The 14,796-nt window shown below is 41.8% G+C and overlaps 1 protein-coding gene across 1 annotated transcript in view; it reads left to right on the top strand.

Annotated features, from left to right (window-relative positions):
* Nucleotides 1-3,380: 3,380 nt before the first annotated feature.
* Nucleotides 3,381-14,796, top strand: part of st6gal2a (ST6 beta-galactosamide alpha-2,6-sialyltranferase 2a) — a 42,047-nt gene continuing 30,631 nt past the window's right edge. Inside the window, exon 1 of the mRNA XM_051404867.1 lies at nucleotides 3,381-3,627. The gene's annotated coding sequence lies outside the window, so the exon portion shown is untranslated. The remainder of the gene's footprint in view (nucleotides 3,628-14,796) is intronic.

Here is a 14,796-nt window from a genome sequence, read left to right on the forward strand (position 1 = left end):
ATCTTTTTCTAGACCTAACCAAGTATTGTTAACATCAGAACAGACTTATGTTATTAACAAATTGCTGTAATATAATACTAGGTCTAACTAGCTACTCTGCAATTCAAGAACAATTCTGCTCCTTTATTTTTATATCTAATACATAAATCACCTGGTGAGGATTCTAACAGTTTGCCTGGTGTGTAGCTTTAGCCTCAGTCTTTTAGCCCAACATCATCTATGTAGCTATGAAATGCATACTTAAGTCCCTTTTACAGGCTTCTTCGGGTCACAGAGCTAATGCTAATTAGCTAGCTAAAGCAGATAATATATGCCAGTCATTGTTGTTTTCGGGCGGCAAAAATGAGAAGCTGCTTTTGTCTCCTTTTGTCCCAAAAATGACCATAAACTTTGATTGGGAAAACTGCCATTGAAAACTGTACGCAATGCTAGAATGGTTATCTTGATAGGCAGATAGTCACTGGGGGAATAGGACTTCACTAAGGGTTAATTGGTCCCTTTGATCAGGATGATTCATTTCCAAGAAAAACAAGGTCTTCTTCTTTCATTACACACACGCACATACTGTCTCACACCTGGTTAGAGTACACACCTCTTTCCCTCATTGCAAAGTTCCCTTAATGGTCATCCACTACAAAGGCAGCAGTATAATGAAGTGTGGCTGACTGACACGCACCTGGAGAAAGACGATAAGCACCAGAGTCAAAGGGTGGCAGTAGGGGTGGGGGCTGTTCGGATGACTGTAGGAGACATTTTAGTACACAGGTCTTAACATATTGCTCTGGGCCACAAACACACTTCCCACAACCCACTCACACTTTCCATTTTTCAGTTGCAGTCTCTGAGCACACCAGTGAGTTGGTGTGAGTCATCTGCCTCCAAACGCCCCGTTATTGAGCCTCACTTTGAAGAAAGAGAACAGCATGTGTGCAATGGAGCCAAAGTCTCTGGTTGCATTATTTTGAGGTAACATTTTGTGCGTCCGTGCTAACTCCGTGATCTACATACATGTGTATCTGGATTGTTGTGCGTGCGCAAGTTTTCCACCATCATAAGTGTCCCTCCTCTGTTCTCCGAGTGGTTCACTGGTAAAATAGATGTAAACACCATGCAAGTTTACTTTTCAGTAGATCTGGTTCACAGACAGCTGGTTACATCTCTTTGTGTTGTGATTTATTATTCATTGGCTGTGCAGCAGTAATTGCAGCATGCAGCAGCAGCGCCTGCATCTGATGGAGCACAAATGAATAAATAAATCTAGATGGCTGAGCCATTTGAACGTTTGACATTTACTGATGAGGCAATTAAGAGAGCAGCGCACAAACGCACAACCTGCATTACACTGCCTGATCCTTGTGCAGCACAATAACACCAACTACAAACTACCCCCCCCTCTCTCTCGTTCTCTCTCTAACTGTTTAACAGTTTCTAAACCTAAAGGCCTTTACAGGGTATAGTCAGACAGTGATAGGTGACTGCTCTGCAACAGATGATGACCTTTTGAACTAAAATTAATTTGCATACATTCAAATGCATTTCCTCCTCCACCTGTAATTAGTATTCTATGCTCCCATCAGTTGACCGAAGCCATCACAGCAAAGCTGGACCAAATGGACCACATTACTCTGTATCTTGCTTCCTGTCTTTTGCTTGCAGAGTCGAAAGTAATATCTGTAAAATTTGTTTAAACATGACTACGTGGTGTAAAAACGACACCGTTTTCTGTCTCTATATCATCCTGCTAGACACCTGAGGTCCTCTGAGACCAGGTTTTCAGTTCCTCAGTAGTTGCGCAAAAGTTATGAAATCCCCTCCCTCTGTTACATGATCTCAACCCACTGATGACTTACAGTATGAAAGAACATGTTCACACTTTTTCTCACTGGCATCTGCCTGGGAGTGGGACAGTGCATTGTGGAAGGGATGTTTTGAAAATGTTAAAAGTCACTGATTCTTTTTTCATTCATCACTCTTTCCTGCAGTGCTTTCCAAAGAAGTAGGGCTGAGTGAGTACACTGTCATCTGTATTTATATCTGTGCTTGGAATAGGTGGATCTTTACCTCGACATGGGTGGGAATAATAAAGTCCTTTGTTCAAGCCTGAAATTGATATGTGTTGATCAGAAGTTGCTATATTTATTAAAAACTTTTTAAATAATTGAGTTTCAGAGCAAGTTTTTAATCACAAGAGTAACATAATTAAGTTTTTTTAAATAAAAGATGCTATATTATTAGTGTATCGTGTGATACTTGTACCTGTAAAAAGTACATTATCTGTACCTGATACTCGTTTAAGCCGAGTACTTGATCAAGTCTGTACCTAAGGGTTGAAAGTCCTCTCTCAGAGGTCACAAGATGAATCTGAGGGGTTGCAAGACAATTAATGAGACAAAAAAGAAGAATAAACAAAGTATTCATGTATTGTATTTTTGTGTTTTTTATTTGACCTTTCTCTAAATGTTTCTTTTATGACCTGACCTTCTGCCCAATTATTTGGACTTTCTGTTTCCTGCTGTTTTGGATGGCCTCATGCTCCTGTAAGCGTTCAACAAAAAACTGAACGGTCATCTGCATTTGGTGCCATCACCCTGCTACTTACGTCTTGACTTCTTTATATCCTTAAAGCAATAGTGTACCATTCTGGGAAATATGCATGACTTGCTGTCTTGGTATGTGTTAGAGGAGAAGATTGAAACCACTGTCAGATCGCTATCTTGACTGTCCTGACTGTTCCAGCTTCTAGCTAATCCAAAAATGGGCTAAGACGATGGAGCTGAGGCGGGCTGAATGAAGCCTGGTTGCTGAAAACAGCCGTTAGTGACGGCACCTACCTGTCACCTAAAGCGAATGTGCCTTTAACTGCTTTTATATAATTGAAACAGGTGAGTTATATAAAAATTCCTCTGCACAGTTGTCATGAACGGGGGAATTTAGCTATAGAGACAAAACATGTTTATTTCTGCTGTAAAGTTGGCCAATGTTAAGGTCTAGTGTGGGATTTAGTGGCATCTAGTGGTAAATTGACAGATTACAGCACACTGAATACCACTCCCCTTCCAAGTGTGGGAGAAACTAAGGTAGCTGTTTATTTGTTGCCACTTCAGGTGAAAGTGGTTTCAATCTTCTTGTTTAACTTTGGGCAAGAAATGGAATAAATGTATTCTGGACCGACCCGTCGGGATGTTATATAATGTATAATATGCCTTTCCCTCCATCCTTCCTTCCTTTTTCCCTTCCCTCTGCATTTGACACACCAGCTGCTGCTGCCAGGAAGGTGTCAAATTCAATATCAATATACCTTTTCTTACTTCCTTCCTTCCTTCCTTCCTTCCTTTCCTTATTTCCTTCCTTCCAGACCAACAAGCCACCCCGTTGCCTCTGTATAAATCAGCCCTCGCCGACTCCGCCCCTCCAACTCAGATGTGGATGAGAGAAAAAAGGCCAGCAACAGTGTAACGGACAACACAGCCTCTCCGCTCAGTGTAGTAGTGGATGTGTGCTCCGTGAACGGAGAGCAGAGGCGAGCCGCACCGAGCCGCATGCTGGCCGTTCAGTAAGGCGAACCGGAGCAACATGGACCGTCGGACATCAACAGCAGCATCCAGCGAGGACCGACACAGTCTTTAGGTAAGGCTTTGTTCGCTTTCCGCAGCATTTTCATACAGATCTGCATTTGCTGCTCCAGGGCGCTTTGTGCAGGACACGGAGCTGCACAGGGGGAGGGATGTGCACGGACGGATGTTCGGTTCAAACGATCCGATATTTAGAATGAATTTAGATCAAACCTGCGGATGAAATTGTAGCACAGGATCCTTTGTTCCTCGGTTACTTGAGCGGGGATCATCGCGGGAAGCTCATTTAACAGCGGCTCATTTAGTAAGCAGCTCTTTTAAGGTTCACAGCGTTAAAAAAAAAAATCGTTTTTAATTAAAAACGATGAGCATTATTGATACATGCAGCACGCTTCTGTGTATCAATAATGACGCTCCCCTTGTCTGCTGCCGCGGAGTCCCTGAAACAAAACCAGGTTTCTGCACAACGAAGAGTTCATTCACAGCTCACAGTGAAGACAGGCCTGCACGCTGCTCTACAACTTAAGGAGAAGATGCAGAGGTTTATTGTTCCCTTGACACTCAGTTATTGTTAAACAGCTTCATGCACGTGGTGTCACCCCATATACAAAACAGGAAACCCAGGCCAAGATAACGTCACCAGGGCAATAAAACATGTCCTTTTTTAGAACACTGATAGATAGATACTTTATAACGACCAGAGTCAAAGTAAATTCTCTTAATATTACATTGGTGAGAGAAATCTTATGCACAGGTCTGCGTCACTCTTGTCATGATGGGAATAACACTGCCCTTGTGCTCAAAAAGTTGATTTTAGCAGCGCTGCTGAAGGACTGATGGGCTGCTGCTCCTGGAAATGTGTTCATTTCACATCACAACACTTTCACATCCACAGCTGCATCGCTTTTCAACTGTAACAGGCTTTTGTTTGGAGCAATTTAATTAGTGACAGCCAGATACAATCTCTGCTTTTGGACCAAGTGCTTTAAATTAAACACAAAAGTGTTACGTTCCCTAATCGCCTTCACATCACATGATCGGAGGCTGTGACAGCATTTAAAAGCAGAGGAAATCATACAAGTGTCAAAGGCAATTAATGTCTTCTGTGTGTGTGTTTGGGTGGGGGTTGGAGTGTGTTGCCTTTTGAAGTGCTGTGTGTTGTCTGATATCAGCAGCGTGCTAGAGTGGAGGTTTATCACATAGCTGTTGGGAGTTGTCACCAAAACCCACGATCACATCACCTTCAACAGCGGTGCAAGTCAAAAGAAAAGACTGAAACTCATTACAATAACAATACACACACACACACACACACACACACACACACACACACACACACTTCACTGTAGTCCACAAAGGCACCGGTCTGTCCTTTGTAATTTCTCCCTGTGCAGCATAAACAGCACACACAGGGAAGAAAATACAAAGGCTCTCTCCAGGTTATAGTGACATTGCGTCAGAAAAGTGTCTTTTCGTTTGTGTGTGCAGCTGCTGAATAATTATGTGCTCACTGGTTTTCAAAGCTTTTGAGAGGTTGTGACGAGGACAAAAGTTGAATTTCGTGGACAGCGTTTTAAAACCACCGGAGCATAGCTGAAAAGACACACATTATATAAAACTAAAAGCTAAATAATTTAGCTTTTCTTTGCCAGAATGGTGTCTGTTATAGTAAGGTGACTTTAGACGTTGCTTAATTGATGCAATATAAATGTGTTGATGGATACCTGATAAATACACATAACCACCACCACTGTGTGAAAAGGGCTCTCACAGAACATCTGCATTATTGCTTTTATCCATATCTATCTAATTACTGCTACATACTGGCTGGCACCTCTTTGTCTCTGCAGCTGGATGTTTATTGTCTCAAATGGGCCGCCCTCCCTCTGTGTGTGCAGACAGAGTACAGGTGTGTAGGAAAGCTGCTTTCTTTGTGCGCACTAACAATATTCCACTTTTATCTACCATGGTGAACCACTATACAGGAGACCTGAACCTGCACAGACCCTATTTTCTCATGTTTGTACACCAACATCTAAGACTCTAAGAATACTGGCACTTGGTCTTTAGTATTGTTCCACATAAGGATTTTCCAAAAGATGTTTCCGTGCCATGCAAAATCTTCAACTTCTCATAATGTTTTTGTTTAATCCATTCCACTGGGACTTTGACTGGCAAATCAATGGGAACACAAAACTACTACTGGGACATCACATGATACAAGGTAACGCTCATTATTCCCAAAGAAATTACTATATGCAGAAATGACACATAATGTAGAAAAAAGAGGACTCCAGCTTCAACAACAAATCATGGTGTGGCTTTTTCAGTATATGGAAGCTCATACCGAGATGAAATGATGTGTGTTCATTTAATTCTTCGTTTATCAATTTTCGTTTTAATCTTTTTGATTATTGTGGACAATGTGCACAGTGGTCTATGCTAACATGGATTAGGGTGCAGCCACCTGACGAGGAGTGAACAAGGCTAAATTAGATCATTTTCTGTCTAATCTATTAGCAATGGTCAGTGTATATTAACTATATGAGCACAGTGTTCTTTGTTCACACCTTGTTGCTGACATGGGTGGGTTGAAAAGGACTTTTGTAGGTTATTTTTTATTATATTTTTATATTTTCTTAAGGCACAAAATAGCAGTGAGGAAATGCTGATTTTGAAATACTAACTGATGAACTGCGTAATTGATGTCAGTGATGACCCAGTAGAGGAGTTAGTCAAAGGTTGACTGCTTTGAAGCCGTTTTTATGTGAGCGTGAGCCGTGAAAAGAGCTTCTCTATCAGAGTTGCCACTAAAATGTATTAAAGCTGCAGTATGCAATATTATTTCATTATAGTTATATATATATATATATATATATATACCTATATTTGATCACAGTGACTCTGTACAAACAAGGGTCATCCAGGGTTCTACCTGTCTACATCTGTTAAGTAATAATGCTCTTTCGTAATGTTTTACTAGTCGAGTGGGAATTCAAGTTTTGTAATCGGGGGCAGGCTAGTTTAAGTTAGCTAAGCTAGCTTAGTATTTTTATTCCATTGGCAGCCATGGATTTGAGAAAGTGGTTGACTTGCTCAACAGAAATAAGTTTGCATGTCACAGACAACGTTTGTCCTTGCATTTATTTACACCTAAGTCATTCCTCCTTGTGTTTTTAGTCAGAGTTTTTAGGAAAGTGACAAGAATGCACAATTTTGTGCATTTTATTTTCTTAAAAATGTCTCTGAGAGCCTACCACCGAATGATTTCAATTTCACCATGGACAACTACGTTGCAACTTGCCAGTAATTTGCTGCCCCCCTTTATAAGCCTCATGCCCCCCTTGGATATTTGTTCTAGCTCCAGCACTGCCTTCCTCTCTGCTAGGCTCGGTGGCGTTCACGCAGAAGCTGAGTAAAGAGCTATGGCAACTTGTGATCAATTTCCAATAACTTCTTTGCCAACAAAGCCGTATAGTACAAAACAAGCCAAATAAAGGAAGACCTTGGAGAGAGGGAGAGAGAGAGAGAGAGAGAGGGAGAGGGAGAGGGAGAGGGGAGAGAGAGAGAGAGAGGGAGAGAGAGAGAGGGAGAGAGAGAGAGAGAGAGAGGGAGAGAGAGAGAGAGAGAGAGAGAGAGAGAGAGAGAGAGAGAGAGAGAGCTCGACAACAAAGCTATACGAGGCAGCAGATAGATACGGGGGGTTTAGCATTGTGTATGTTTGAGTTGCCTACTGCAAAGAAATAAAACTGGAATATTCAAACCTGTTCTGAAGACTCACAGATCATTATGATTGTGTTTCTGTGTTGAATGTGTGACTGATGGACCTTACAGCATTGGCAAAATGGAAATAATAATTCTAGCACAGAAAAGGCAAGAGTTCTACTTCAAAGACACATTTCCTTACTACTGCAAAGGGATACAGACGTTCTGTCTCTGAAAGACAGATGCGAAACGGTCGATCATTTCACCAGCAGCGCAGTGAAGCACCTTTTTAATATTGCACCACTGCAGCTTCGAGGCTGCTCAGAACAGTCTCATTGATTTAACCATAAGATGATATCGCCTGTCACAAGAATGAGGTTAGAAATTAGAAATCGACTTAAAATGAGAAGGTTTTCAATGTCAGTCGATTAATATCGATGGAAAAAATGGGGGGATAAATAGGCTATGTTTAAACCTGCAATAACTGTTATTCTTTTGGCCACCTGGCGGCAGTGGACGCGAGTTGTGAACACAACATTCACAAACTGATAAAAGTTGATTCATTTTGAGTCGTCTTTTTAGCCATGTGGTAAATCCAACATTCAGTCTTTCTACCACCTGCTGAACGAAGCTGTCATCTGATGTGTTTTTATGTCAAATATAGATTTATTTCTGCTTTAAACATAAAAGGATTTCCTCATCTACTGCTACTTACTATTAAGGTTCAGTGCTCAGTATCTCACAGCTGCTCATGAAATGGCAAGACTAAACGCTTGGGTTGACATTGTAGCTTCTTTTTAGTTCATGCTACAAAATTTGGCTGAAGCTGTAGGTAGAGTTTAATTCTGTATCTATTCCAGACTTTATATGTTCAGTTACAGTACTGTACAGTACAGAGGAGTGGAGGGATTGCATGGGCAGGGCACTCTGGGAAGGTGGAGGTGTAATTTCAGATGCGCGCTGACCGACCAGAGCAGCAGTTATCTGAGCTCACAGCCTTCAAAGGAAGGAGCGCTGGAGTCATCAAGACCAGCTGTGCCCCTCAGTCGTGTGTGTGTGTGTGTGTGTGTGTGTGTGTGTGTGTGTGTGTGTGTGTGTGTGTGTGTGTGTGTGTGTGTGTGTGTGTGTGTGTGTGTGTGTGTGTGTGTGTGTGTGTGTGTGTGTGTGTGTGTGTGTGTGTGTGTGTGTGTGTGTCTGTGTGTGTGTGTGCTGTGTGTGTGTGTGTCTGTGTGTCTGTGTCTGTGTGTGTCTGTGTCTGTGTCTGTGTGTCTCTGTGTCTGTCTCTCTCCACAAGAAACACATAGACGTCCTGGGTTATTAACAAGATTGTAAACTTCCTGAGAGGAGCAGTTTAGGCACTGGTTTCTGTGTGTTGACGTATGGTGCTGTACTCCTTTTTTATGTTGAATTTTCTTAAACAGTGAAAAGGGAGGTTTGAGCAGCTTATTGTGGCGTAGCTTTCATAGTTGTGCTATAAATCCATGATAGGTTGCTAATCTCAGTCTGTGTTTAGAAGTAAGTGTCCAGAGTTCAGTCAGATTATGGAGAGGTTAAGCTGTCTGAAAATGGTTATAGAGCTGTAGATTAGTGGGCTTGTTCTCTGGGCAGTCCCCCACAAATACAACAGCAAGTGTGTGAAACGCTGATATGAACAAATCCCGTCAGCTTCTTTTTTAGCAAGTATTAGTATAAATGTGTAAACCTTATAAGATCTGCGCTTATTTTGTGTCCAGACCAGATAGGACTTGGAGTAACAGCAGCTTCCCCTGCCTCTTTTCCATTTGTTTCTTTTTTACTAAACATGGATGAGCGAGCAATGTAAATACAAGGTAATCCATTCCTAATTTAAAAAACAAATAGAGCAAGAGGGTGAGTAGTCATACAGTATGACAGTACAAGCATTGTTATGGCCTCCACATGAAGGGGAAGGAACAGTGAAATGAGCTTTAAGTGGACTTTCTCTACTTTCTCACATACACCTGCTGTGGGCGTCAGCGCTCCCAGCTGTATTTATGGGCCATAATGTCAGTTGTAGAGCTGCATTTCCTTCATAGGACCTTGCTGTTGGCAGGTTGTATTCAAGAGGGCTCGGTGCACCATGAAAGCATGTCATCCGCTGCCCTGTGTGATTTATCAGAATGGGATGTGCTTAAAAGGTCAGAATGATTCAACTCTTTCCAGGCCACGTGTTTTTATCAGGTGTTCTTTTTTTATTAAAGTGGAGGTTACATTTTAAAGTAAAGTGTAATTTTCGTTGCTTGTGACTTTTAAAGTGCTTTAAGTACAGTGTGTTGTTAGGTTTAGGTCTGCCTCCTGTTTAAACATTGAGCAGCCAGTAGATGTCTGATGCCTGATGACTTTCTCTTGTCCGTCACTCACTCAGAATGAGTCAGAGGCTTGTTTTCTCTCTAGGGCTGTGTCAGTGGTGCTGGTTTTAAATGAAACACGTCCTCTGCTCTGGTAATTACAAGGCGCATGAACACTACACATGGTGCCCTGATAGAAAGAGAGGGGCTAATTGTGTGTGTGTGTGTGTGTGTGTGTGTGTGTGTGTGTGTGTGTGTGTGTGTGTGTGTGTGTGTGTGTGTGTGTGTGTGTGTGTGTGTGTGTGTGTGTGTGTGTGTGTGTGTGTGTGTGTCCAGGTTTCATCTCAGTATTATTATAGTAATATTAGTATTATTAGTAGTATTATGCATATTATTCTCTGCAGAAGGAAGCTGTGTGTGTGCGCGCGCATAGATGCAGCGTGTAGTCTCCCTTGTCTCCTCTCTGCATTGTGGATCAGGTGTGAATTTTCTACAGCAGATGGACTGTGACAGGTGTGTGTGTGTGAGAGACTTCTACCTCCCTGTGCCTCTTGGCCATTATTGGGTGTAGTCGTTTCTTTAGGACAAGATTAATGAGGGTCTAAGCACGCCTTTGCAAAAATAGACGTTTTTGCTCTGCTGATATAATCGGTGCTGTGGTTGAAGGAGAATAAGTGGGAGACAGGACAGAAGTAATCTGCCTCAGTGGGATAAGTCTTTAATAGAGTTAGTATTTTCTGGTGTGACCTTGCTGGACCTGGTGTCACAGCAGCATGAAGCCATCCCTCATGAGTCTGATCCTGCTACCACCAAGAGAGAGTCAGGATGAAAGATGTCTTGCCTGTTTTTCTTTGATCATTTCACAAAAATGAAGAACATGGTTTGATCGTTTCCCTTTTTCTCCTTTTTACCATGGAGGCAAAGCAGCCAAGGTGAATAAAAAACTGACACACATTGCTGAAAAGCAGAGGTGTGACATTTTATAAGGTAAACCAGTGAGACTTCTACAAACCTCTCCAACACACAAATCATTGCTGCATTCATCCAAAAACAGACTGAAAGCGGCCCTAATTAACAACGGTTCTAATACATATGTGTAATGTAAGAGGGCTCACTTATACTGATGAGCCCGCAGATAATTATCACCAACTCTACACTTCCCCCTCCAGTCCATGCAGTGTTTAAGTGTCTCTCGTCCATTGTTTTGACTTACTGCACAAAACTTTACTGTTGATTCACTCTTTCTAATCAGCAGGGAGCAACACTGCTCATGCTGCTTCCAGCTACCTCCAACCCCACCAGCCTGTACTCCACATGCTGCTGCTATCCACCTAGTATAAGCTCATTATGCTGTAAACAGAGTGGGTTGTCGCTAGTGTCATAAAAATTGTTTAGACCAGAAAATTAGACGCTGCTGTTGCTCCAATACTGTTTCTCTTTTCTTGATCTGTTTGTTTTCTGCTGATAAAGAGGTGTATGAGTTAGATCTTAGAGAGGATGTGCCTTTCTAGTGTTTTGTTTGTGGTGCTAAACCAAAGTCTTAAGTTCCAGTGTTGAACCCAGGATGAACATCCAGAGGCAACCTTTTCCTGCAAATCTGTGTGCGCTACCTTTTTTTATGCCTTTGGGTGTTCATCCTGGGTTCAAAAAAGGCGTATGACTCAGTGAACTCAAATGCAGTAAAATCAGCTCATGTATCGTTTCCTTTGCTGTAGGCTTCAGCCTCCAAAATCCAGTATTGGCTGAGCTATTTTCAGTCAGTCAATCTGAGTGTCTTGGTGATTTTTGGAGGCAGCTAGGGATTCTGTCCCTGATGGGCCGTTAATGGGTGACAAGTGAACCAGAGCAGTCAGCGTATAATTTTGTTTAGGTCTGTAACTACTTATTTCCACTATTGATTAATCTGCTTGTCCTCTGCTTGATCAATCGAATTAGCATGGTCTGTAAAATGCCTGTCACACTTTTCTAGAGATCAGTTTGGCGTATTCACACAAATTGTTTTGTCTGACAGTCCAAAACCTAAAGGTATATTCAGTTTAGTGTCCATAGAGGACAATGAAAACCGACAAATATCCACATTTGAAATTTTACAACTAGTTACTTTTTTTTAATCAATGACAACTATCAAAATAGTTTTAGCTTTCTTTTTCAGCTTGTTTATTCTCTTTTAGGGAAAGTTAGAAGTGTTGCAGGTGTGCTTCTGTGTGGCTTGTCAAAGCTCAGTTTGATCTATTAATTAACTGAAGAGGATCAATATCATATGTATATGTGTATGTGTATATATGTATACATACAGACATACATATATCTTTGGTGTGAGATATATTAATTTGGTAATTTTGTTGAAAGCAGTACCTTCATACTGGTGGAGCGTAACACTCGAGTTGACCTGCATTACATTCAAGTCCATGCAAGTTGGTTTGTAGTCAGGCAAAACAAGGCGCGTCTGGCTTTTTTTTTTTTCTTTTAGACACAAGTCGCCTGCTCTGTCTCTTTATTTAGTCTCCTTGCATATGAGAAGGAAGTGAAATTTAACATCTGTTTCATTGTATTTGTGTCCCTAGTTTGTGCTATACTTTAGCTTTCAAAGCTGGTCTGTATTTAGCTGTGCATCTGTATGCGTGCGTGCAGTCATGCGATGGCATGCTCTACTGTGTGTGATTGGCAGGCAGTTGGATGGCTGGAATGAGTTGTACTGCCTGCAGTGTGTTCTCAGCTCCACATGCTAGGTGCCAGTGGTGAGGAGCTGGTTGATCTACTGCTGGTAGTAAGTCACATTTCCACACAAAGACTTACAGGCAGAGCCACAGTACAGTAACTGCACACATACACACTTTGCTCACACGGAGCAGAGATGCAGTAGCGAATACAATATTAATTCTCTTCTTTGCGTGGGTAAAGGCATAACGTTAAAATGACTGACTTTAGAACAAATGCATATAGACACAAACAGTCGGCAGAGCGGTACATCTGCATGCACAGCACCACAGTTAAATGTAGGTCACAGAATAAGGCAGATGTGGGGGAAGGAAAGAAGGTGAGCACTGGAAGTGAAGGGAGGAGGAAGCCTTTAATTATGTCATCATGTTGGAGCAGTGGCAGGATTAAAGCTTGGCAGGATACATAGGGAGGGGTTTATTCGCAGAATTTTGAGCTTTTGCCTAGGAAGTAAAAGGTAATAATTTTTCCATCCATCAGAGAAAACAAAGATATCCGCCTTGTCTTGTTCTCAGTTCCTCTGGCCTGGAAACTCTGCTACAGAATTAACAGCAACAGCTCTAATTGATTGTTTCACACAACAAGACAGTGCTTTAGCTTCCAATGTTGACGCTTAAGCACTGTCTTCAGTTGCTCATTTATACAGGCTTAGGTAGCCTGCTATTCAGTCTATAGGCTATTCTTAACAGCTGCATTTTGGGGTTTCAAGATGTGATGCAGTGCAGTGGACCCTTTTGGAGAGCTCGGACATTGGCAGTATAATTACACAGGGTGAAGTCTGATGTCCTACATGGTAATAACCACATTGCCTCCTGAGGCTAAAGCAGGGTAGACCTGTAACAGGGTGGTTCATTACGTGAGGAAAGCAAGAGAGGGACGCGGTTCAATTAGTCCGCACATATGCTCAGTTTTCTCACTTCAGTTCAGGACTCCAAGTCACTTTTGATGTCCCTGTTTCAGCCCGTCTTTGTCTGCAGTGTCTCATCTTTCTCGTCTGACCCGCAAAGCCACATACATTTCCATCTCTACATGACATGAGAGTAGTATGTGTTGTACAGTGAAATATTATGCCTTGTATTGGACGGTTCACATAACAGCTGTCCCTAAAAATGATACAAGATCAATACCTGTGTAAGTGCCTCTGCGTTAATGACAGTTTTGCAACTGGAATTCCATTTGTGAAAAATTATTTCTAGGATGAAATTACAGCTAGCAATCTTTTATTTATTAGGCACCTTTCAGAGGCAGCCAATAAGTCTCATATAGACTTGCTTCAAGTTAAAGTTTAGTGTGTAAGATGGGTGTTGCTAAGATGGTTAATTTCCATCTGTGTGATCTCCGTCTCATACATAACAGTTCAGATGGTGATATTAAATACTGTTTAGCTGCTTCACAAGTTTACACCTTGTCGGCCTGCCTGGGGACTAATTTTTTCAGTGCATACAACAGCTATACAGCCTCCTTGTGATAATTTATTCAATTACTGCAAAGCTAAGTTAAAGTTAGAATTTGCTCATTTGTAGTGGAACTTGTAAAAGCTTCAGGAGTGGAGCATGACCTCTGAAACACAGATGAGTTTGTGGACTTTCTTAGGCAGATAATTAAATCCTAAATTGGATAAGTTAGACAGTTTGTTACGTTTTGGTTCAGGCAACTAAAACACCCTTATTTTCAGGCTAGTGGGGGGTGGGGGTCAAAAGCCTGCCATCAGACCTCCTCCTAACTGTCACAGCTAAGCCAACCATGTAAAAACACGTCGAACAAATGTGACAAAAGTTGATGCATGCGCTAAACAACAGTTTTAACGATCCACCCTTATCCAATACTTCGATATAGCGTTTGGGAAATTAAGTACTTGTTGTTATTTGCATGCGTTGTGTGATTTTTGAGCTGAACAATAGAAATACAACATTCCCGCGTGTGATCTTGCATTTATTTGATCAGTCAACCCAGGGCCTTGCTGTATGACATCCAGCACAATACAGACTTCTTTGCCAGGCGACCCTGCGTTGGCACCCCCACTGCTTCGACAGACTGGCTCAGTTCAAATAAATGAGAAGGCTGCAGCCTCAAGCCCTGAGTATGATTTGGTTGTGTTAACCCAAAAAAACACTACACTTGAGCTCAAGTTCATAAATAACTCTGGGCCCCAGTAGTGATGGCGTATACACCCACCACCAGCACCCACTTCTATTTCGAACTACAGCCTGTTTCTAATTGTGTCCCTCATGTAAACCTTACTGGAAAATCTCACTTTTCATACATGGAGCACATGCTATATTTGCATTCATGTTCTGTTCACACGATCCTGGGAGACCTGGCCTGAAATTTCAGATGCTCTCAAATGAACTGATAAATCTAAAATGTCTCTTGACCACACAGTTCAGGCTTCTATCTGTGGGCCAACAAATGCTTAGTAGACCTTGTGGTGTTGCCTTTTGTAACCTCACAGTGATGTATTAGTTTATAGCTGCTTGAACCGCTGCAAGGTGAAC

The sequence above is a fragment of the Dicentrarchus labrax genome, unplaced genomic scaffold (genome assembly GCF_905237075.1).
Source record: "Dicentrarchus labrax unplaced genomic scaffold, dlabrax2021, whole genome shotgun sequence".
Lineage (NCBI taxonomy): Eukaryota > Metazoa > Chordata > Actinopteri > Moronidae > Dicentrarchus > Dicentrarchus labrax.